Genomic DNA, 27,061 nt, shown 5'->3' with positions numbered 1-27,061 from the left:
CGTCATCCCCCACAAGTTCCCCTCCAAACCACTCACCATCTTGACTTGGTAATATATTGCTGTTCCTTCACTGTCACTGGGTCACAATCCTGGAATTCCTTCCCTAAGGACATTGTGGATCAAGCTACAAAACATGGACTGCAGCGATTCTTGAAGGCAGCTCACCCCCACCTTCTCAAGGGGCAACTAGGGACAGGCAATAAATGCTGCTGTTTCAATGAGATTGCCTCTCATTCTTCTAAACTTTGGAGAATTTAGTAGTTTACTTAGCCTCCCCACCGCCTCCAGGGACCAGTGTAGTGAGCCTTTATCCTTTACCAATATTCTTTGTTAAATTTGGAGAAGCACAGTACTCCAAGTGTGTGGTCTCACCACAACGTTGTACCTTTGAAGCAGGAATGCTTTACTCCTACACTCCAATCCCCTTGCAATAAAAACCAACAGACCATCTGTGTCTGGGAGTCCGCTTGGGAGTGTGGGAATGATGGCAATGGAGTGAGTGTGAGAAATGGGAGAGTGGGAATCATGATACTGGGATCAGGTGGGAATATGGAGGTTGGGAGTGGGCTTTTCTTCCTGTTTATGGGATGTGGGTGTTGCTGGCTAGGCCAGTATTCCTTACTCAGCAATCACATTGGTCTGGAGTCACACAAAGGCCAGACCAGGTACATTTCCTTCCCTAAAAGACATTAGTGAACCAGATGGGTTTGACCCCCCACAATCGACTATGGTTTCATGGTCGTCACTCGTCTCTTAATTCCAGATATTTATTGAATTCAAATTCTATCATCTGCTGTGGTGGGCTTTGAACTTGGGTCCCCATAGCTGCCCTGGGTGTCTGGATTAATCACCTTGTGATAATATCACTAGGCCATGGTGAAAATGACGGTGTTGGGATGGGGGTTGGGAATGAGGGAGATGGAACAGTGGAAGCATGGGGATGGAGTTGGGGTTGGGAATGTGGGAATAGGAGAGTGGGAATGTGGGAGATGGAGTCAGGGTTCGAATGAGGAAGTGGGTGTTATGGTATTCAATCATTGGTGAAAGTCTCGTGTATGCTGTATGAATATAGATGTCTATATGAGATTGATCTGTAGACAGTCTGGTGTTTTCTCCATCCCTCAGGGTCTAACTTCTCTCGATTTACATGGATGCAGCAGGATCCAATCATCTCTCCTGGTGGATCTGATCGAGTGTCTGCCACGCCTCCGTAAGCTGACTCTGTCAGGTACCCAGTGTAACCTCCAGGTGCTGTCAGCTATTGGATGTACTTGCAAGGAGCTGAGAGAGCTGGATGTCTCAATGTGTAAAGCAGTGACCTCCTTGGCGTTGCTGCACTTGGTGTATGATCAGAGCCGGGCAGCGTTTAACCCCCTGCAGCTGGGCAAGCTCCTGACTGAGGGCATTCAGCTCTGTCCGGACTCCACTGAGCATCAGGTGACTATTGTGGCCTTTCTCCTGCTAGCTCTCCCCAGGTTAGAGTACATCTTTCCCACTTTCCTCGCGGAAGCACTAACTCTGATCCACAGGCGCCTCTTTGGGAAAGGCCAGCAGTTTCTGCACAGCCAAGGCTTCCCCTGTCTGGAGAAGGCCTTAGGCCTCAGAGTGACACCAGGAGATGGCCCCTCACAGACAGCGCTCAGTCTCAGACAGTTAGAAGTAGGTCCAGGGCAAGACCTCTCCATCGTGACATCCATCTGCAGAGAGGTTGTCGAAGCCAGAGTTTCCCTGGATGATGAGATAAGGGACCTGCAGTGCTTTAATTCCTGGAAACAGCTAACCCACCTCACTGTGGACTGCACTGGCGACGCCAAGAGGACTTTGAGTGAGATGATCCCGATTTTCTCCTGCCTGGGCTGTCGTCTCCACTTTCTTTCCCTTCAGAACTTCCATTACCATCTAGAAACTTCTGTCAGCCGAATCCTGGAACTCTGTCCCAGTCTCCGTGTCTTCCAGGCTCTACTGCATCCTCCTCCACAGAACTGTAGCTCCGCCCTGATAAACGAGGACAGTGATGGTGAAGATGATGACCAGCAGCCAGTTGAGAGCTTTTTGCTTCCCATAAACTGGCATTTTCCCCACTTAAAGGATTTCAGTTTGCGGCTTTTCGATTCCACCCCGATGCCTCGCAGTTTCCAGCTCTCCCTGGGAACAGCCATGATCTCCGCTCTGCAGGGGTCACCGAGGCTGGAGAAGCTATCCCTCATCAACATCCTCATGAATCTGGACAGGCTTTTCCAGAAGGTTCTGGAGCAGCCTGCCTCTCTGGTGCAGTTAGCGGAGCTGTGTCTGTCCCAAAGCCATGTGTCACCTGTCACTGTCCAACTCCTGATGACAACAGACAACCAGCTGACCTCCCTCGATATAAGACACTGTCACATGACCAGTTTGTGACAGATGCAAAACGCAGTAAATTTGATTTGCTAATCGTCTGGGAGTGATGTGTAAGGGGACTGGTTAAACCGGTATATGCTAAGCACTGCTGTCATGTGACAGTCCTCAGAGTGTGGATTTGAATGAGCCTATGATAGAGGGAAGATCTGAATAGTATGAAGAGCTTTCTAAAGAGACACAGGCAGTCTTAGAGGCATACACACCCACACTCTCACACCCACACTCTCTCACACACTCAGAGGCCCTCTCTTGTGCCCTCTCTCTCTCTCTCTCTCTCTCACACACACACACACACTCAGAGACTCTGTCACCCTCTCTTGTGCTCTCCCTGTCTCTCTCTCTCACACACCCAGAGACTCAGAGACTCTTGCTCTCTCTTGTGCTCTCTGTCTCTCTCTTTCTCACACATGCACGTATACACACACACATGTATACATACACACACACGTATACACACACACATATGTAGACACACACACACGTAGACACACACATGTATACACACACACAGGGAGGTAATAGTATTGTGGTAATGTCACTGGTCCTAGTAACCCAGAGGCTCCGGCTAACCTGTGAATGTGTGAATTCAGTAAATAAAACATGGAATTGAAAGCTACATCAGTAATAGTGACCTCATTAGTGATTTTTGTAAAGACCAAAGACTAATGCCCTTTAAGGAAGGAAATCTGCTCCTTACTTAGTCTGGCTTACACGTGACTCCATACCCACAACAATGCGATTGACACTTATCTGCCTTTGAAATGGCCTAGTACATCACTCACTTCGAAGGCCAGTTAGGGATGGTCAATAAATGCAGGATGTTAATGCCCATGAAAGATGAACAAAACTTGTGTGCGTGCGTGCACACACGCACACTGCTGTTTGCACACCCACGTCACAAATCTCTGCTATCTTGAACAGTGGTCAACCATATGAAAGCCATTGTTTAAACTTCCACAAAAATAAATAAATCATACAAATTGCAATGGTGTTACTAAATTATTGATAATAATGAGAAACCAGCCAGAGACACGCTAATGGATTTTTATGGAAGAGCCTTTCACTGTAAAGTGAATGTACTGACAGATGTATCAATGAAATAGAGTCAAAGAGATGTACACAGGGAAATAGACCCTTCGGAGCAACCGTCCATGCCGACCAGATATCCCAACCCAATCTAGTCCCACCTGCCAGCACCCGGCCCATATCCCTCCAAACCCTTCCTATTCATATACCCATCCAAATGCCTCTTAAATGTTACAATTGTACCAGCCTCCACCACTTCCTCTGGCAGCTCATTCCATACACGTACGACCCTCTGCGTGAAAAAGTTGCCCCTTCGGTCTCTTTTGTATCCTTCCCCTCTCACCTTAAACCTATGTCCCCTAATTCTGGACTCTCCCCACCCCAGGGAAAAGACTGTCTATTTATCCTAACCATGTCCCTCATGATATTATAAACCTCTATAAGGTCACCCCTCAGCCTCCAGCGCTCCAGGGAAAACAGCCCCAGCCTGTTCAGCCTCTCCCTGTAGCTCAAATCCTCCAACCCTGGCAACATCCTTGTAAATCTTTTCTGAACCCTTTCAAGCTTCACAACATCTTTCCGATAGGAAGGAGACCAGAATTGCACACAATATTCCAACAGTGGCCTAACCAATGTCCTGCACAGCCGCAACATGACCTCCCCACTCCTGTACTCAATACTCTGACCAATAAAATAAATCATACCAAACGCCTTCTTCACTATCCTATCTACCTGAGACGCCACTTTCAAGGAGCTATGAACCTGCACTCCAAGGTCTCTTTGTTTAGCAACACTCCTAGGACCTTACCATTAAGTGTATAAGTCCTGCTAAGATTTGCTTTCCCAAAATGCAGCACCTCACATTTATTTAAATTAAACTCCATCTGCCACTTCTCAGCCCAATGGCCCATCTGATCAAGATCCAGTTGTAATCTGAGGTAACCTTCTTCACTGTCCACTACACCTCGAATTTTAGTGTCATCCTCAAACTTACTAACTATACTTCTTATAAATGTGATGAGCAACAATATTTTAATTTTTTTTTACAAATAAATCATTAACGGAGTGATACATTCTCAGAAACACAATGTAAATAAAAGTTTAAAAGCACGAAATAAGCCTCTAGATTATCTGCATTTCGTTCAGGTTTTCTGAGGTCACTAACTAGAACATGCAATCCAGCCACAAATGGCACTTTCAGCCATTTATTTTTGCACCTAATGTTTTAAAAACGTTTTGAAGTGAATGATGGGAACTGACAGCTGCCTGTGAGTTTGGAGCAGGGCAAGGTCAGCGGTTACATGAAAGATACACCATCTGTCAGTTCCCATCCAAAGCACTCCCCGTCGTGTACGACCATAATTAGGGACAGGAGTAGACTGTTCAGCCCCTCCAGACTGCTGCACAATTCTGTAGGATCATGGCTGATCCCATATTCTTCATGTCCACTTCCCTATCTTTCCCCAGTGACTCTTCTTCCCTGACTGATCAAGAATCTATCCGAGCTTTAAATCTACACAAGGACTGTGCCCCCCACAGCTCTCTGTGGTAAGGAGTTCTGAGATTCGCAAACCTCTGAAAATCTCCTTACTGAGAGAAATTCCAAAATGTTAGTCTTTGGAATTCTGACCTCCAGAAAACGGGGCGGGGGCGTCATTGAGTATATTCAAGGCTGAATTAGATTTTTGACTAACGTGGGAGTTAAAGGTAATGGGAATGAGATGGGAAAGTGGAGTTAATGGCACGTTGTGATCAGCCATGGCCTTATAGAATGATTAAGCAGGCTTGAGGGACCAAATTGCCTGTTCCCTGAAGTAATCTCAATGTCTTCATGGTCTGAAATACTTTTTTCCTTCAATGTCTCCCTCTCTAGCCACACATTCACCTGTTTTATCTTGTTGATTTCCTTGTTTCCTTGAGGCACTGGAGTCATCCAGATATCACTGTGCTGAGAGTTCTTATAGAACATAGAACATAGAAGAATACAGCGCAGTACAGGCCCTTGGGCCCTCGATGTTGCGCCGATCCAAGCCCACCGAAACTACACTAACCCACTATCCTCCATATACCTATCCAATGCCCTCTTAAATGCCCATAAAGAGGGAGAGTCCACCACTGTTACTGGCAGGGCATTCCATGAACTAACAACTCGCTGAGTGAAGAACCTACCCCTAACATCAGTCCTATATCTACCCCCCCTTAATTTAAAGCTATGCCCCCTTGTAATACCCGACTCAATACGCGGGAAAAGGTTCATACTGTCGACCCTATCTAACCCCCTAATCATCTTGTACACCTCAATCAAGTCACCCCTAAACCTTCTTTTCTCTAGTGAAAACAGCCCCAAGTGCCTCAGTCTTTCCTCATACGACTTTCCTTCCATACCAGGCAACATCCTGGTAAACCTCCTCTGCACCCGTTCCAATGCCTCCACATCCTTCCTATAGTATGGCGACCAAAACTGCACACAATATTCCAGATGCGGCCGTACCAGAGTCTTATACAACTGCATCATGACCTCAGGACTCCGGAACTCAATTCCTCTACCAATAAAAGCCAGTACGCCATATGCCTTCCTCACCGCACTATTTACCTGGGTGGCAACTTTCAGAGATCTGTGTACATGGACACCAAGATCCCTCTGCTCATCCACACTACCAAGTATCTGACCATTAGCCCAGTACCCCATCTTTTTGTTATTCTTCCCAAAGTGAATCACCTCGCACTTAGCTACATTGAATTCCATCTGCCACCTTTCTGCCCAGCTCTGCAGCTTCTCTATATCCTGCTGTAACCTGCCACATGCTTCCTCACTGTCAACAACTCCTCCGACTTTCGTATCATCCGCAAACTTGCTCACCCAACCTTCTAACCCCTCTTCCAGGTCATTTATAAAAATGACAAACAGCAATGGTCCCAAAACAGATCCTTGTGGAACACCGCTAGTGACGGCACTCCATGAAGAAACTTTGCCATCAACTACTACCCTCTGTCTTCTTCCATCCAGCCAATTTCTAATCCAAACCTCCAACTCACCCTCAATGCCATATCTCCGTATTTTCTGCAGTAGCCTACCATGGGGAACCTTATCAAACGCCTTACTAAAATCCATATATACCACATCTACCGCTTTCCCCTCATCAACCTCCTTCGTCACCTTTTCAAAGAATTCAATAAGGTTTGTGAGGCACGACTTGCCCTTCACAAAACCATGCTGACTATCCTTGATCACATTATTCCTATCCAGATGTGCATAAATCCTATCCCTTACAATTCTCTCTAAGACTTTGCCCACAACAGAAGTGAGACTCACCGGCCTATAGTTACTAGGGCTATCCCTACTCCCCTTTTTGAACAAGGGAACCACATTTGCTATCCTCCAGTCTTCTGGGACTACTCCTGTAGACAAAGAGGACATAAAAATCAAGGCCAATGGCTCTGCAATCTCCTCCCTTGCTTCCCAGAGAATCCTAGGATAAATGCCATCAGGCCCAGGGGACTTATCTATTTTCACCTTTTCCAGGATTTCCAACACCTTCATTTCTACATTCTATCTACCCCGTGCAAGTCGGTCCATATCCCCTCAGGCTATTCCCACTATATGCTAGTCATTTCTACATAACTCCTAACCTCGAGCTCCCTCCCTCCTCCCCACTGTAAAATGTTCAGCTGATTGGGCCACGTTCAAACAGTCCACAGGTACCTTGGATGAGTACGCCACTACCATCACAGACTTTATCAGCAAGTGTGTGGAGGACTGCACACTGAGGAAGTCAATCCGGGTGTTCCCCAACAGGAAACCCTGGACAAATCAGGACTTACAGAACCTGCTAAAAACCAAGTGTGAGGCCTTCAGATCAGGAGACCCACTCAAATACAAGGAATCCAAGTATGACCTTCGCAGAGCCATTAGGACAGCCAAGGACCAATACCGATCCAAACTAGAGACCCCGACAGACACCCGGCGACTATGGCAAGGACTGAATGACATCACAGGTTCTAAAAAGAGACAGTGCAAGATAGCAGACGATGACACATCCCTCCCAGATTGTCTCAACGCCTTCTATGCTCGCTTTGAGCAGAATTTCAGCAGAGAGGTAACACCTATTCTGACAGGTCCTGACGAACCTATCCCAACAGTCACTGCATCAGAGGTCAGACCAGTTTTCCTTTATGTGAATCCAAGGAAAGTGATGGGACCAGATAGAATACCAGGCCGTGCACTCAGGGCATGTGCAGATCAACTGGCAGAGATCTTCTCAGACATCTTCAAGCTCTCCCTGCAGCAGGTTACTGTCCCTGCTTGTGTCAAGATGGCCAACATCATCCCTGTGCCTAATGCGGCCCATGCAGCATGGCTCAATGATTACTGCCCAGTGGCCCTAACCTCGGTGGGCATGATGTGCCTTGAAAGGCTGGTCATGGCATTAATCAACTCCAGCCTCCCCCTACTTTTGACCCACTCCAATTTGCCTATCGGACCAACATTTCCACGTCAGATGCCATATCACTTGCCCTTAGAACATCTTGACACCAAGAACAGCTATGTAAGAATCCTACTCATTGACTACAGTTCAGCCTTCAACACTAGTATCCCCTCGAGACCGATTACTAAACTTGGTGATCTCGGACTAAGCCCCACTCTCTGCAACTGGATCCTCAGTTTCCTGACCCACAGGCCACAATCAGTGAAGGTTGGGGACAATATTTCATCCTCATTAACACTCAACACTGGAGACCCCAGGAATGCATACTCAGCCCCCTTCTGTACTCACTACGTACCCATGACTGTGTCGCCAAATACCAGACTAATGCCACTTACAAGTTCACTGATGACACCACCATAGTTGCTCAAATCTCAGATGGCGATGAAACAGACTACAGACAGGGAGTGGAAGACCTGGAAAAATGGTGCACTGAGAACAACCTAGCTCTCAATGCCAGCAAAACCAAGGAAGTCATTGTTGACTTTTGGCGGGATGTTACTCATGCCCCTCCTATACATTAACTGCACAGAGGTGGAATGAGTGGAGAGTGTCAAGCTCCTGGGAGTAGTCATCCACAACAAGCTTTCCTAGACTCTTCATGTGGATGCAAAGGCCCAACAACGTCTCTTCTTCCTCAGACAGCTGAGGAAATTTGGCATGATGGCGATACCCTTGTCAACTTTTATAAATGTGTCATCGAGAGCATTCTGTCTGGATGTATCACTACCTGTACCATTCAAGATTGGAGATGGTTACAGAGAGTGGTGAACTCGGCCCAGACAATCGCAAAGGCCAAACTCCCATCTATAGAAGCCATCCACCAGGCCCACTGTCAAGGAAAGGCCGCCAGCATTCTCAAAGATCCATCCCATCCTGGCAATGTTTTTCTACAACCTCTACCATCAGGGAGAAGGTACAGAAGCCTGAACACATGCACCAGCCGGGTTCGAAACAGTTTCTACCCTACTGCTGTTAGAATACTGAATGGACTCACAAACTCTTAACATTCCCCTGTACCTGTGTTTTTGTTTTTGCCGCTGTTTACCTATTATTCACTTATCTATGCTCCTTAACTCTGTGATCTGCTCGCAAGTCAAATGTTTTCACTGTGCCTCAGTACATATGACATTGAATTCAATTCAATTCACATTCCACTCTTCTCAGTAATGGTCCTTGACCCTGGCAACAAGGAGGGAGCAGATGCACTGCTCTGGGATCACACGGACCACTGCAATGCTTGTCAATCATTAACTGTCACATTGCTATATTTGGAAAGAGACTGGTGAAGGCGCTTGTGCAGTGTTTTACCAAGTGACGTAGGTGTTGCTGCTTTTTATTCATTCGTTGGCAACCCTGGCTGGGCCCAGCATTTATTGCCTGTCCCTAGATGCCCCTTGAGAAGGTGGGGGTGAGCTGCCTTCAAGAACCGCTGCAGTCCATGTGCTGTGGGTTGATCCACAATGCCCTTAGGGAAGGAATTCCGGGATTTGACCCAGCGACAGTGAAGGAATGGCAATGTATTTCCAAGTCAGGATGGTGAGTGGTTTGGAGGGGAACTTGAGGGGGTGGTGTTCCCATGTATCAGCTGCCCTTGTACTTCTGGATGGAAGTGGTCGTGGGCTTGGAAGGCGCTGTCTGATCTTTGCTGAAAATGTGTTGCTGGAAAAGCGCAGCAGGTCAGGCAGCATCCAAGGAGCAGGAGAATCAACGTTTCGGGCATGAGCCCTTCTTCAGGAATGAGGAGGGTGTGCCAAGCAGGCTAAGATAAAAGGTAGGGAGGAAGGACTTGGGGGAGGGACATTGGAAATGCGATAGGTGGAAGGAGGTTAAGGTGAGGGTGATAAGGTGAGGGTGATAGGCCGGAGTGGGGGTGGGGACGGAGAGGTCAGGAAGAAGATTGCAGGTTAGGAAGGTGGTGCTGAGTTTGAGGGTTGGGACTGAGACAAGATGGGGGGAGGGGAAATGAGTAAACTGGAGAAATCTGAGTTCATCCCTTGTGGGTAGAGGGTTCCTAGGCGGAAGATGAGGCACTCTTCCTCCAACCGTCGTGTTGCTATGGTCTGGTGATGGAGGAGTCCAAGGACCTGCATGTCCTTGGTGGAGTGGGAGGGGGAAGTTGAGCTGTCTGATCTTTGGTGAATTTCTGCAGGGCATCTTGTAGATAGTACACACCTCTGCTACTGAGCATCAATGGAGTGGATGCAGTGCCAATTAAGTGGGCTACTTTGTCCTGGATGGTGTTAAGTACATTGGCTCAGTGGCTAGTGATAGCTGCCTCACAACACCAGGGACCTGGCTTTGATTCCACCCTCAGGTGGCTATCTGTGTGGAGTTTGTACATTCTCCCCATGTCTGCGTGGGTTTCCTCTGGTTGCTGAGATTTCCTCCCACAGTTAAAAGACATGAGGGTTAGGTGGATTGGCCATGCTACATTACCTCGGAGAAAGTGAGGACTGCAGATGCTGGAGATCAGAGTCAAGAGTGTGGTGCTGAAAAAGCAGGTCAGGCAGCATCCAAGGAGCAGGAGAATTGACGTTTCAGGCCAGAGCCCTTCATCAGGATTGAGGCGTGTGAGCCAAGGGGGTAGAGAGATTAATGGACTGGGGGGAAGGTAGCTCAGAGTGCGGTAGGTAGAAGGAGGTGGGAATAATGGTGATAGGTTGGAGAGGAGGGTGGAGCAGATAGGTGGGAAGGAAGATGGACAGCTAGGACGGGTCATGAGGGTGGTGCCGAGTTGGGAGGTTGGGTCAGGATAAGGTCGGGGGAGGGGAAATGAGAAAACTGGTGAAGTCCGTGTATTGAAGAAAGAGACAGATAAATTTCACCATAAAAGGGTATAGGGAGAAAACAGGAAAATGAGAGAGAGGATCAGCCGTAATCCTGTTTAATTATGGAGCAGACACATGGGGCCAAACGGCCTTCTCCTGCTCCTAATTTCTGTGATCACATGACCCAGAGCTAGGATGACCCACCTCCAACAGCCAGGTGCCTGGTGTGATCAGATACACTTCACAACTTTAATCACTGTTCACAGATTGGAAGAATCAGCAATATGCCTGTCTGGAATTAACTGTGAAGGGACAAGTACAAACAGGTTTGACAGGAATTGAAAGCATTTAGCCACACCTGGGAGAAGAAGGGGTCAAAGCTACATGAACAAAATGGTGTTGCACACAGCCACTTGATAACAGCTTTGTGCAACAAGGACAAATGATTGCTCTTAATCACAGGAAGACTGTGTCTTTACATGGCCAGTCAATGCCTCAAGGAACAAGGAAGCTACTTCTGATGAGAAGACAACCTAGATGGTTTCAGAGGAATAGTCAACAATTATGATGAAAGACTCTAAACAATCATCAGTGATGAAAGAGAGAAAATGATATGAGAATTGAACTCTAGGAATTCTCAGTAGCAGAGTTTTGAAAAGCACTGCACAAGGATTGAACTCTGGACACATCAGATACAGGCTCTGTTGTTGGAAGCATAGCTAAATTGCACCATTAATCAGGTAATAGCCAATTGAGTCATGAGATTTAACTTACTTACTTGTGGGGTCTTATTTTGGCTGCTAATTGCAATAAAATTTGAATAATTGTTTCAGTATTTGATTGTATGAGATTTCTTAATAAGGTACCATGTGGTGATTTATACACAACACAGGTAAGACTCCAACCAGCTCGCGGGTTTGAGTGGCTGTCGGAGGGGAGGGCCGTGGCGACGAGGGTGACCAGGGTCGGGGACGTGCTGGGTGCCGGGGGCCTGGGCTGGACACTGCCGCAGGACATAGCAGGCAGGGCAGTGGTAGACGTCCGGTACGTGGCCACCACCATCCGACGCCTTAAGACGGCGGTGCTCGGACCCGACGTAGTGCACCAGTTGGAGGACGCTCAGGTGTGCGGTGGGATCCCGTCCGCGCTCACCCCAGCCCGGATGGAATTTCACATTGGCCCCAAGGTCCCGTACTTCCCGCGGGAGCCTGTGCCCCACAACCTGAGCCGCCTCCGGAATTTTAATTGTGTTTTGTTTAGGGAGGTGAAAAGGAGAGCCCTGTACCGACTGCTGCTGCACACCATCCACCTCTTCTCCCTCATCCACCGTCCGGACACGCCTTGGCGTGCCCATTTGCCACCGGGCGGTGGGGATCCCCAGTGGAGGGCTCTCTACGCGGGAGTCCTCCCCCTTTCTCTCGGGGATCTGGGGTGGAGGGTGCTGCACGCAGCAGTCCCCTGCAACCGCAGGTTGCGGTGGTTCACGGACTCCCAGCCCAACTGCTTGTTCTGTGGCGCTGTGGAGTCCGTGGACCACGTGTATATTGGGTGTGGACGTTTGCACTCCCTTTTTGATTTCCTTAAAAACCTTCTCCTCTGTTTTTGGCTGCACTTCAGTCCCACGCTCCTGATCTTTGGGCACCCGGTACGGAGGAAGGAGGGCAGGTCTGAAGACCTCCTCGTGGGTCTGCTCCTGGGCCTGGCCAAGCTGGCCATCAACAGGTCCAGGCAGCGGGCCGTGGAGGGGGTCGTTAGGGCCGACTGCCTGCCCCTCTTCCGCGGTTATGTTAGAGCCCGGGTGTCCTTGGAGAAGGAGCACGCGGTGTCCACCAACACCCTGGAGTTGTTCAGGGAGAGGTGGGCGCCGCAGGGAGCGGAGTGCATCATTTCTCCCTCCAACTCTATTTTGATTTAGTCCCTACCCACCCCTTCACTGTTTTGATCACACAGCACTGCCCTTTGATGCGAAGGGCAGTGTTTGTCACTGGCCACCTGGGTGTTTTTCTATCTTCCTGGTGGTGGAAATTGAATAAAGATTGGTGCACTTTGTGTCTTTCACTGTGTCCCTCACCTGCACACACACACCATGGGTGCTGGGGGAAAAAATAAGCACTACCGCACTTAGGTGGTAGTGTGGGGGTTAAAGGGGAAAAAAAGAAAAAAAAAGAAACAGGAGATTTGGCGACTTGGGAAAAAGAAAAAAAAAAAAAGACTCCAACCAGCTCGCGGGTTTGAGTGGCTGTCGGAGGGGAGGGCCGTGGCGACGAGGGTGACCAGGGTCGGGGACGTGCTGGGTGCCGGGGGCCTGGGCTGGACACTGCCGCAGGACATAGCAGGCAGGGCAGCGGTAAACGTCCAGTACGTGGCCACCACCATCCGAGGCCTTAAAACGGCGGTGCTCGGACCCGACGTAGTGCACCAGTTGGAGGACGCTCAGGTGTGCGGTGGGATCCCGTCCGCGCTCACCCCAGCCCGGATGGAATTTCACATTGGCCCCAAGGTCCCGTACTTCCCGCGGGAGCCTGTGCCCCACAACCTGAGCCGCCTCCGAAATTTTAATTTTGTTTCTTTCAAGGAAGTGAAAAGATGAACCCTGTACAGACTGCTGCTGCACACCGTCCACCTCTTCTCCCTCATCCACCGTCCGGACACGTCTTGGCGTGCCCATTTGCCACCGGGCGGTGGGGATCCCCAGTGGAGGGCTCTCTACGCGGGAGTCCTCCCCCTTTCTCTCGGGGATCTGGGGTGGAGGGTGCTGCACGCAGCAGTCCCCTACAATCGCAGGTTGCGGTGGTTCACGGACTCCCAGCCCAACTGCTTGTTCTGTGGCGCTGTGGAGTCCGTGGACCACGTATATATTGGGTGTGGACGTTTGCACTCCCTTTTTGATTTTCTTAAAAACCTTCTCTGTTTTTGGCTGCACTTCAGTCCCACGCTCCTGATCTTCGGGCACCCGGTACGGAGGAAGGAGGGCAGGTCTAAAGACCTCCTCGTGGGTCTGCTCCTGGGCCTGGCCAAACTGGCCATCAACAGGTCCAGGCAGCGGGCCGTGGAGGGGGTCGTTAGGGCCGACTGCCTGTCCCTCTTCCGCGGCTACGTTAGGGCCTGGGTGTCCTTGGAGAAGGAGCACGCGGTGTCCACCAACACCCTGGAGTTGTTCAGGGAGAGGTGGGCGCCGCAGGGAGTGGAGTGCATCATTTCTCCCTCCAATTCTATTTTGATTTAGTCCCTACCCTCCCCTTCACTGTTTTGATCACACAGCACTGCCCTTTGATGTGAAGGGCAGTGTTTGTCACTGGCCACCCGGGTGTTTTCCTATCTTCCTGGTGGTGGAAATTGAATAAAGATTGGTGCACTTTGTGTCTTTCACTGTGTCTCACACCTGCACACACACACCATGGGTGCTGGGGAAAAAATAAGCACTACCGCACTTAGGTGGTAGTGTGGGGGTTAAAGGGGGAAAAAAAAAAGAAAAAAAAAAATACACAGGAGGGAAAAGGGCAGTGCTTGTCACTGGCCACCCGGGTGTTTTCCTATCTTCCTGGTGGTGGAATTTGAATAAAGATTCGTGCACTTTGTGTCTTTCACTGTGTCTCACACCTGCAAAAAAAAAAAGACTCCAACCAGCTCGCGGGTTTGAGTGGCTGTCGGAGGGGAGGGCCGCGGCGACGAGGGTGACCAGGGTCGGGGACGTGCTGGGTGCCAGGGGCCTGGGCTGGACACTGCCGCAGGACATAGCAGGCAGGGCAGCGGTAGACGTCCAGTACGTGGCCACCGCCATCCGAGGCCTTAAAACGGCGGTGCTCGGACCCGACGTAGTGCACCAGTTGGAGGACGCTCAGGTGTGCGGTGGGATCCCGTCCGCGCTCACCCCAGCCCGGACGGAATTTCACATTGGCCCCAAGGTCCCGTACTTCCCGCGGGAGCCTGTGCCCCACAACCTGAGCCGCCTCCGAAATTTTAATTTTGTTTTGTTTAGGGAGGTGGAGAGGAAGGCCCTGTATCGACTGCTGCTGCACACCGTCCACCTCTTCTCCCTCATCCACCGTCCGGACACGCCTTGGCGTGCCCATTTGCCACCGGGCGGTGGGGATCCCCAGTGGAGGGCTCTCTACGCGGGAGTCCTCCCCCTTTCTCTCGGGGATCTGGGGTGGAGGGTGCTGCACGCAGCAGTCCCCTGCAACCGCAGATTACGGTGGTTCACTGACTCCCAGCCCAACTGCTTGTTCTGTGGCGCTGTGGAGTCCGTGGACCACGTCTATATTGGGTGTGGGCGTTTGCACTCCCTTTTTGATTTCCTGAAAAACCTTCTCCTCTGTTTTTGGCTGCACTTCAGTCCCACGCTCCCGATCTTTGGGCACCCGGTACGGAGGAAGGAGGGCAGGTCTGAAGATCTCCTCGTGGGTCTGCTCCTGGGTCTGGCCAAACTGGCCATCAACAGGTCCAGGCAGCGGGCCGTGGAGGGGGTCGTTAGGGCCGACTGCCTGCCCCTCTTCCGCGGCTACGTTAGAGCCCGGGTGTCTTTGGAGAAGGAGCACGCGGTGTCGACCAACATCCTGGAGTTGTTCAGGGAGAGGTGGGCGCCGCAGGGAGTGGAGTGCATCATTTCTCCCCCCAACTCTATTTTGATTTAGTCCCTACCCTCCCCTTCACTGTTTTGATCACACAGCACTGTCCCTTGCTGTGAAGGGCAGTGTTTGTCACTGGCCACCCGGGTGTTTTCCTATCTTCCTGGTGGTGGAAATTGAATAAAGATTCTCTCACTGTGTCTCCCACCTGCACACACACACAATGGGTGCTGGGGATAAAATAAGCACTACCGCACTAAAAAAAAGACAAAAAAAAGGAGGAATACACTTTGTGTCTTTCACTGTGTCTCACACCTGCACACACACACCACAAAAAAAAAGAAGAAAAAAAAAAAAATAACCAGGAGATCACACACACTATGGGTGCTGGGGACAAAAAAAAAAGAAGAAGAAAAAAAAAAAAATAGAACATATTTGGGTAATTGTCAGTGTTATAACTGTACTGGAAGAGCGTGGCTAGGGGAGCAGTAAGTTCTGGAGCACAGGTCTTCAGTACTATTGCCAGAATGTTGTCAGGGCCCGTAGATTTTGCAGTTTCCAGTGCCTCTAACTGTTTCTTGATATCACGTGGAGTGAATTACATTGGCTGAAAACTGGTATCTGTGATGCTGGGGATCACTGGAGGAGGCCAAGATGGATTATCCACTTGGCACCCCTGGCTGAAGATTGCTGTGAAAGCTTCAGCCTTATATTTTTGCACTGATGTGCTGGTTTCTTCCATCATTGAGGATGGAGATATTTGCCTCCTCGAGTGAGTTGTTTAATCCTCCACCACCATTCACGATTGGGCGTGGCAGGACTGCAGAGTTTAAATCTGATCCATCATTTGTGGGATGACTTAGCTCTGTCTATCATTTACTGTTAAAAATCATGCCCCACCAGGTTATATTTGGAAGCACTAGCTTTCAGGGTGCTGCTCCTTCATCAGGTAGCTAGTGGAACAGGATCATAAGACACCATTTATAGCAAAAGATCACAGTATCATGCAATTAAAATGACATATTGAACAACCCTAGATTGCTGTTAATTCTTTTCATCTTTTAGAATGGTTGCAGGTTTCGGTAATTAATATGTAAATCCCAGAACTTCTTTTAAGTCACATTCTCAAGATGACTTAAGGTTTTATTTAAAAAGGTGACGTCTCAGCTCAGACAATGCATTAAAGGTGTGAGGTTAGAGTCTGTCTGTATCCTAATCATGAGTCAGACTGGTTCTATTTCCAAAGTGGAATTTATAAAATGTTATATGGATTGACTGCCTGCAGGTTGTGCGCTTTTTTTCAGCAAAACAGCACCCATTTAGCACGGTGAGAGAGCGACACAGCACAATGGAGGATATTTTCAGTGTGAAGGCAGTACTTCATCTCTACAAGGACTGTGCAGTGGTCACTCTTACCAATACTGTCATGGACAGATATATCTGCAGATTGGTAAGGAAGAGGTCAGGTATGTTTATTCTTTACCACCCATCACAGACCCAATCTAACAGAGAACCAGAGAAATGATACAGCACAGAAAGGATCATTCAGCCCATCTTGTCCACGCTTTCTCAAAGACCCCCAGATGCCCTTCCTAATCCCATATTCCTGCACAAGGTCCATGGACCTGCAGTTTACAGCACTTAGGGTAAAGATCCAGGGACGTTTTAAAAGAATTAATTTGTGTCTGCCTCCACACCAACACAGGCAGCGAATTGCAGTCACCCATCACCTTCTGTGTAAAACAGGTCCTCACATCCTCTCTAATGCTTCGGCCACTGAGCTTGAATCTCTGACTCCTGGTTTTTGAACTCTCTGCCAAGGGAAATAGATTCCTCCTGTTTACTCGATCTCTAGCCCTCACAACGTTGTACACCTTCAACATGTAACCCCTTAGCCTTCTCTGTTCCAAGGAAAACAGCCCTGAGCTCTCCAATTTCACATTGGATCTAAAATTCTCCAGCTCTGTAAACATTCCAGTAAATGCACTCTCTCCAAAGAAATTGCATCCTTCCTGTAATTCCCAGAACTGCACACAACACTCCATTACTGGCCTCACCAGTGTCTGATTCAGTTTCATCATTATATTCTGACTTTTATATTTTATACCTCTGCTACTGAAGGAGACCATTCCATATGCCTTCTTTACAACCTTACCCACCTGGACTACAACCTTACCCACCTGGTCTACAACCTTACCGACGTGGACTGCAACCTTACCTACCTGGACTACAACCTTACCGACCTGGTCTACAACCTTACCGACCTGGACTGCAACCTTACCCACCTGGACTACAACCTTACCGACCTGGACTACAACCTTACCGACCTGGACTACAACCTAACCGACCTGGACTACAACTTACCGACCTGGACTGCAACCTTACCCACCTGGACTACAACCTTACCGACCTGGACTACAACCTTACCCACCTGGACTACAACCTTACCCACCTGGACTACAACCTTACCGACCTGGACTACAATCTTACCCACCTGGACTGCAACCTTACCGACCTGGACTACAACTTACCGACCTGGACTACAACCTTACCCACCTGGACTACAACCTTACCGACCTGGACTACAACCTTACCGACCTGGACTACAACCTTACCCACCTGGACTACAACCTTACCGACCTGGACTACAACCTTACCGACCTGGACTACAACCTTACCTACCTGAACTACAACCTTACCCACCTGGACTACAACCTTACCGACCTGGTCTACAACCTTACCGACCTGGACTACAACCTTACCGACCTGGACTACAACTTACCGACCTGGACTACAACCTTACCCACCTGGACTACAACTTACCGACCTGGACTACAACTTACCGACCTGGACTACAACCTTACCCACCTGGACTACAACCTTACCTACCTGGACTACAACTTACCGACCTGGACTACAACTTACCGACCTGGACTACAACCTTACCTACCTGGACTACAACCTTACCTACCTGGACTACAACTTACCGACCTGGACTACAACTTACCGACCTGGACTACAACCTTACCCACCTGGACTACAACCTTACCTACCTGGACTACAACTTACCGACCTGGACTACAACCTTACCTACCTGGACTACAACCTTACCTACCTGGACTACAACTTACCGACCTGGACTACAACCTTACCGACCTGGACTACAACCTTACCTACCTGGACTACAACCTTACCGACCTGGACTACAACCTTACCGACCTGGACTACAACTTACCGACCTGGACTACAACCTTACCGACCTGGACTACAACTTACCGACCTGGACTACAACCTTACCGACCTGGTCTACAACCTTACCCACCTGGACTACAACCTTACCGACCTGGACTACAACTTACCGACCTGGACTACAACTTACCGACCTGGACTACAACCTTACCTACCTGGACTACAACCTTACCTACCTGGACTACAACTTACCGACCTGGACTACAACCTTACCGACCTGGACTACAACTTACCGACCTGGACTACAACCTTACCCACCTGGACTACAACTTACCGACCTGGACTACAACTTTACCGACCTGGACTACAACCTTACCGACCTGGACTACAACCTTACCCACCTGGACTACAACCTTACCGACCTGGACTGCAACCTTACCCACCTGGACTACAACCTTACCGACCTGGACTACAACCTTACCCACCTGGTCTACAACCTTACCCACCTGGACTACAACCTTACCGACCTGGACTACAACCTTACCGACCTGGACTACAACTTACCGACCTGGACTGCAACCTTACCGACCTGGACTACAACCTTACCGACCTGGACTACAACCTTACTGACCTGGACTGCAACCTTACTGACCTGGACTGCAACCTTACCCACCTGGACTACAACCTTACCGACCTGGACTACAACCTTACCCACCTGGACTACAACCTTACCTACCTGGACTACAACTTACCGACCTGGACTACAACCTTACCTACCTGGACTACAACCTTACCTACCTGGACTACAACTTACCGACCTGGACTACAACCTTACCGACCTGGACTACAACCTTACCTACCTGGACTACAACCTTACCTACCTGGACTACAACTTACCGACCTGGACTACAACCTTACCTACCTGAACTACAAACTTACCTACCTGGACTACAAACTTACCGACCTGGACTACAACTTACCGACCTGGACTACAAACTTACCCACCTGGACTACAACCTTACCGACCTGGACTACAACTTACCGACCTGGACTACAACTTACCGACCTGGACTACAACCTTACCTACCTGGACTACAACCTTACCCACCTGGACTACAACCTTACCGACCTGGACTACAACCTTACCCACCTGGACTACAACCTTACCTACCTGGACTACAACTTACCGACCTGGACTACAACCTTACCTACCTGGACTACAACCTTACCTACCTGGACTACAACTTACCGACCTGGACTACAACCTTACCGACCTGGACTACAACCTTACCTACCTGGACTACAACCTTACCTACCTGGACTACAACTTACCGACCTGGACTACAACCTTACCGACCTGGACTACAACTTACCGACCTGGACTACAACCTTACCCACCTGGACTACAACTTACCGACCTGGACTGCAACCTTACCGACCTGGACTACAACCTTACCGACCTGGACTACAACCTTACCCACCTGGACTACAACCTTACCGACCTGGACTGCAACCTTACCCACCTGGACTACAACCTTACCGACCTGGACTACAACCTTACCCACCTGGTCTACAACCTTACCCACCTGGACTACAACCTTACCGACCTGGACTACAACTTACCGACCTGGACTACAACCTTACCGACCTGGACTACAACTTACCGACCTGGACTGCAACCTTACCGACCTGGACTACAACCTTACCGACCTGGACTACAACCTTACTGACCTGGACTGCAACCTTACTGACCTGGACTGCAACCTTACCCACCTGGACTACAACCTTACCGACCTGGACTACAACCTTACCTACCTGAACTACAACCTTACCCACCTGGACTACAACCTTACCGACCTGGACTACAACCTTACCGACCTGGACTACAACCTTACCGACCTGGACTACAACCTTACTGACCTGGACTGCAACCTTACTGACCTGGACTGCAACCTTACCCACCTGGACTGCAACCTTACCGACCTGGACTGCAACCTTACCGACCTGGACTACAACCTTACCGACCTGGACTACAACCTTACTGACCTGGACTGCAACCTTACCGACCTGGACTACAACCTTACTGACCTGGACTACAACCTTACCGACCTGGACTACAACCTTACTGACCTGGACTACAACTTACCGACCTGGACTACAACCTTACCTACCTGGACTACAACCTTACCGACCTGGACTACAACCTTACCGACCTGGACTACAACCTTACCCACCTGGACTACAATCTTACTGACCTGGACTACAACCTTACCGACCTGGACTACAACCTTACCGACCTGGACTACAACCTTACCTACCTGGACTACAACCTTACCGACCTGGACTACAACCTTACCCACCTGGACTACAATCTTACCGACCTGGACTACAACCTTACCGACCTGGACTACAACCTTACCGACCTGGACTACAACCTTACCTACCTGGACTACAACCTTACCCACCTGGACTACAATCTTACTGACCTGGACTACAACCTTACCGACCTGGACTACAACCTTACCTACCTGGACTACAACCTTACCGACCTGGACTACAACCTTACCGACCTGGACTACAACCTTACCGACCTGGACTACAACTTACCGACCTGGACTACAACCTTACCCACCTGGACTACAACCTTACCGACCTGGACTACAACCTTACCGACCTGGACTACAACCTTACTGACCTGGACTGCAACCTTACTGACCTGGACTGCAACCTTACCCACCTGGACTACAACCTTACCGACCTGGACTACAACCTTACCTACCTGAACTACAACCTTACCGACCTGGACTACAACCTTACCCACCTGGACTACAACCTTACCGACCTGGACTACAACCTTACCGACCTGGACTACAACCTTACCGACCTGGACTACAACCTTACCCACCTGGACTACAACCTTACCTACCTGGACTACAACCTTACTGACCTGGACTGCAACCTTACTGACCTGGACTGCAACCTTACCCACCTGGACTGCAACCTTACCGACCTGGACTACAACCTTACTGACCTGGACTGCAACCTTACCGACCTGGACTACAACCTTACTGACCTGGACTGCAACCTTACTGACCTGGACTGCAACCTTACCCACCTGGACTACAACCTTACCGACCTGGACTACAACCTTACCTACCTGAACTACAACCTTACCGACCTGGACTACAACCTTACCCACCTGGACTACAACCTTACCGACCTGGACTACAACCTTACCGACCTGGACTACAACCTTACCGACCTGGACTACAACCTTACCCACCTGGACTACAACCTTACCGACCTGGACTACAACCTTACTGACCTGGACTGCAACCTTACTGACCTGGACTGCAACCTTACCCACCTGGACTGCAACCTTACCGACCTGGACTACAACCTTACTGACCTGGACTGCAACCTTACCGACCTGGACTACAACCTTACTGACCTGGACTGCAACCTTACCGACCTGGACTACAACCTTACTGACCTGGACTACAACTTACCGACCTGGACTACAACCTTACCTACCTGGACTACAACCTTACCGACCTGGACTACAACCTTACCGACCTGGACTACAACCTTACCGACCTGGACTACAACCTTACCTACCTGGACTACAACCTTACCGACCTGGACTACAACCTTACCGACCTGGACTACAACCTTACCGACCTGGACTACAACTTACCGACCTGGACTACAACCTTACCTACCTGGACTACAACCTTACCGACCTGGACTACAACCTTACCGACCTGGACTACAACCTTACCCACCTGGACTACAATCTTACTGACCTGGACTACAACCTTACCGACCTGGACTACAACCTTACCGACCTGGACTACAACCTTACCTACCTGGACTACAACCTTACCGACCTGGACTACAACCTTACCCACCTGGACTACAATCTTACCGACCTGGACTACAACCTTACCGACCTGGACTACAACCTTACCTACCTGGACTACAACCTTACCCATCTGGACTACAATCTTACTGACCTGGACTACAACCTTACCGACCTGGACTACAACCTTACCTACCTGGACTACAACCTTACCGACCTGGACTACAACCTTACCTACCTGGACTACAACCTTACCTACCTGGACTACAACCTTACCGACCTGGACTACAACCTTACCTACCTGGACTACAATCTTACTGACCTGGACTACAACCTTACCGACCTGGACTACAACCTTACCTACCTGGACTACAACCTTACCGACCTGGACTACAACCTTACCTACCTGGACTACAACCTTACCGACCTGGACTACAACCTTACCGACCTGGACTACAACCTTACCGACCTGGACTACAACCTTACCTACCTGGACTACAACCTTACCGACCTGGACTACAACCTTACCGACCTGGACTACAACCTTACCGACCTGGACTACAAATTACCGACCTGGACTGCAACCTTACTGACCTGGACTACAACCTTACCGACCTGGACTACAACCTTACCGACCTGGACTACAACCTTACCTACCTGGACTACAACCTTACCTACCTGGACTACAACCTTACCGACCTGGACTACAACCTTACTGACCTGGACTGCAACCTTACCCACCTGGACTACAACCTTACCGACCTGGACTACAACCTTACCGACCTGGTCTACAACCTTACCGACCTGGACTACAACCTTACCCACCTGGACTACAACCTTACCGACCTGGACTACAACCTTACCGACCTGGTCTACAACCTTACCGACCTGGACTGCAACCTTACCCACCTGGACTACAACCTTACCGACCTGGACTACAACCTTACCGACCTGGTCTACAACCTTACCGACCTGGACTACAACCTTACCGACCTGGACTACAACCTTACCGACCTGGACTACAACTTACCGACCTGGACTGCAACCCTACCTACCTGGACTACAACCTTACCCACCTGGACTACAACCCTACCTACCTAGACTACAACCTTACCGACCTGGACTACAACCTTACCCACCTGGACTACAATCTTACTGACCTGGACTACAACTTACCGACCTGGACTGCAACCTTACCGACCTGGACTGCAACCTTACCGACCTGGACTACAACCTTACCGACCTGGACTGCAACCTTACCGACCTGGACTACAACCTTACCCACCTGGACTACAACCTTACCCACCTGGACTACAACTTACCGACCTGGACTGCAACCTTACCGACCTGGACTGCAACCTTACCGACCTGGACTGCAACCTTACCCACCTGGACTACAACCTTACCGACCTGGACTACAACCTTACCCACCTGGACTACAACCTTACCGACCTGGACTACAACCTTACCGACCTGGACTACAACCTTACCTACCTGGACTACAACCTTACCGACCTGGACTACAACTTACCGACCTGGACTACAACCTTACCTACCTGGACTACAACCTTACCCACCTGGACTACAACCTTACCGACCTGGACTACAACCTTACCGACCTGGACTACAACCTTACCTACCTGGACTACAACCTTACCCACCTGGACTACAACCTTACCGACCTGGACTACAACTTACCGACCTGGACTACAACCTTACCCACCTGGACTACAACCTTACCGACCTGGACTACAACTTACCGACCTGGACTGCAACCTTACTGACCTGGACTACAACTTACCGACCTGGACTACAACCTTACCCACCTGGACTACAACCTTACCGACCTGGACTACAACCTTACCGACCTGGACTGCAACCTTACCCACCAGGACTACAACCTTACCGACCTGGACTGCAACCTTACCCACCAGGACTGCAACCTTACTGACCTGGACTACAACTTACCGACCTGGACTACAACCTTACCCACCTGGACTACAACCTTACCGACCTGGACTACAACCTTACCGACCTGGACTGCAACCTTACCCACCAGGACTACAACCTTACCGACCTGGACTGCAACCTTACCCACCTGGACTGCAACCTTACCGACCTGGACTGCAACCTTACCGACCTGGACTACAACCTTACCCACCTGGACTACAACCTTACCGACCTGGACTGCAACCTTACCCACCTGGACTGCAACCTTACTGACCTGGACTGCAACCTTACCGACCTGGACTACAACCCTACCTACCTGGACTACAACTTACCGACCTGGACTGCAACCTTACCAACCTGGACTACAACCTTACCGACCTGGACTACAAACTTACCAACCTGGACTGCAACCTTACCTACCTGGACTACAACCTTACCGACCTGGACTACAACCTAACCGACCTGGACTACAACCTTACCTACCTGGACTACAACCTTACCGACCTGGACTACAACCTTACCGACCTGGACTACAACCTTACCTACCTGGACTACAACCTTACTGACCTGGACTACAACCTAACCGACCTGGACTACAACCTTACCTACCTGGACTACAACCTTACCGACCTGGACTACAACCTAACCGACCTGGACTGCAACCTTACCGACCTGGACTACAACCTTACCGACCTGGACTACAACCTTACCGACCTGGACTACAACCTTACCGACCTGGACTACAACCTTACCGACCTGGACTTCAACCTTACCAGCCTGGACTACAACTTTTAGGGACCTGTGCACTCTAAAATCTCTCACTTCACCCACCCCATCAGTATATTCCCGTTCATTGTGTATTTCCCATTTACTGTTTGACCCCCCCCCCCCCACTTATCAGAGCTGAATTCAGTTCATCACTTTCCTACCCACTCCACCAACCCATCTGTGCCAGAAAAACTAAAAAAACTGTTCCAAAAACAGAAGTTACTGGAAAAGCTCAGCAGGTCTGGCAGCATCTGTACCATTGTGGAGTTTACAGCTATCTTCAACACTATCCACTGCACGGCTAATCTTTGTGAAATCTGCAAAATTTCCCAATTGTGCTGCCCATGTTAAAGTCCAAATCGATACTGTACAAAACAAACAGCAGAGGTCCCAGCACCAAGCCAAATGGAACACCACTTGAAACTGCTTTCCATTCACAAACCATCGACCATTACCCTTTGTTTCCTGTCACTGAGCCAACTTTGGATCCAATTCATCACATTCCCCTGTATCCCATTGGATTTTATGTTTTTTGACCAGTCCGTCATCTGTGACCTTGTAAAACCGTGTGGACAACATCCGCAGCGTTAATTCTCTCTGTCACTTCCTCAAAGAATTCAATCAAATTTGTAAGGCATGACCTTCCCTTAGCAAAGCCAAGCTGACTATCCCTGGCCAGTCCATATTAATGGGCTAATGGTCGGATACTTGGTAGTGTGGATGGGCAGAGGGATCTTGGTGTCCATGTACACAGATCTCTGAAAGTTGCCACCCAGGTAAATAGTGCGGTGAAGAAGGCATATGGCATACTGGCTTTTATTGGTAGAGGAATTGAGTTCCGGAGTACTGAGGTCATGTTGCAGTTGTATAAGACTCTGGTGCGGCCGCATCTGGAGTATTGTGTGCAGTTTTGGTCGCCATACTATAGGAAGGATGTGGAGGCACTGGAACGGGTGCAGAGGAGGTTTACCAGGATGTTGCCTGGTATGGTAGGAAGATCATATGAGGAAAGGCTGAGGCACTTGGGGTTGTTTTCATTGGAGAAAAGAAGGTTTAGGGGTGACTTGATAGAGGTGTACAAGATGATTAGGGGTTTAGATAGGATTGACCATGAGAACCTTTTTCCACGTATGGAGTCAGCTATTACGAGGGGGCATAGTTTTAAATTAAGGGATGGTAGGTATAGGACAGATGTTAGGGGTAGATTCTTTACTCAGCGAATCGTGAGTTCATGGAATGCCCTGCCAGTAGCAGTGGTGGACTCTCCCTCCTTATGGGCATTTAAGCGGGCATTGGATAGGTATATGGAGGATAGTGGGTTAGTATAGGTTAGGTGGGCTTGGATCAGCGCAACATCGAGGGCCAAAGGGCCTGTACTGCGCTGTATTCTTCTATGTTCTATTATTCTGAATGACAGTTTATCCAATCTCTCAGGATTGATTCTCACAATTTTCCCACGATTAAAGTCAGACTAACTGGCCTATAATTGCTTGGCATTTCCTTTGTCCCCTTTTTAAACAATGGAACCACATTTGCGTTCCTCCAGTGCTCTGGCACCTCATCTGTGACCAGTGAAGATTGGAAAATAATTCTCAGAGCATCATCCTTCCTTCCGAACAGCGATGTCCTTTTGAACCAGACCAACCTGATCAGTAGTCCTGCTGCCAAGCCACTCTTGATAGTGGGCATTGAAATGCCCCACCCAGAGTAGATTTAGTGTCCTTGCCACTTTCAAAGCTTCCCAAGTGTTGTTCAACATGGAGGAGTACTGATTCATCAACCGAGGGAGGACATATGTGGTAATCAGCAGGAGATTTCTTTGCCTGTGTTTAACCTGATGCCATGAGACTTCCTGGGATCTGGAGTCAATGTTGAGGAATCCCAAGGCAACTCCCTCCCAACTGCATCCCACTGTGCCACCACCTCTGCTGGGTCTGTTCTGCCGGTGAGACAGGACATATCCAGGGATGGTGATGGTAGTGTCTGGGACTTTGTGAGGTATGATTCCATGAGTATGACTGTGTCAGGCTATTGCTTGACTAGTTTGTG

At 49.5% G+C, this 27,061-nt stretch overlaps 1 pseudogene; it reads left to right on the top strand.

Moving 5' to 3' along the window:
* Positions 1–889: 889 nt before the first annotated feature.
* LOC148152278 (uncharacterized) lies at positions 890–2,537 on the top strand (annotated as a pseudogene).
* Positions 2,538–27,061: the final 24,524 nt, after the last annotated feature.

The sequence above is a fragment of the Chiloscyllium plagiosum genome, unplaced genomic scaffold, assembly GCF_037043375.1.
Source record: "Chiloscyllium plagiosum isolate Xiang-an unplaced genomic scaffold, Cpla_swu_hap1 HiC_scaffold_1, whole genome shotgun sequence".
Classification (NCBI taxonomy): domain Eukaryota; kingdom Metazoa; phylum Chordata; class Chondrichthyes; order Orectolobiformes; family Hemiscylliidae; genus Chiloscyllium; species Chiloscyllium plagiosum.
This window is presented reverse-complemented; position numbering and strand designations above follow the sequence as displayed.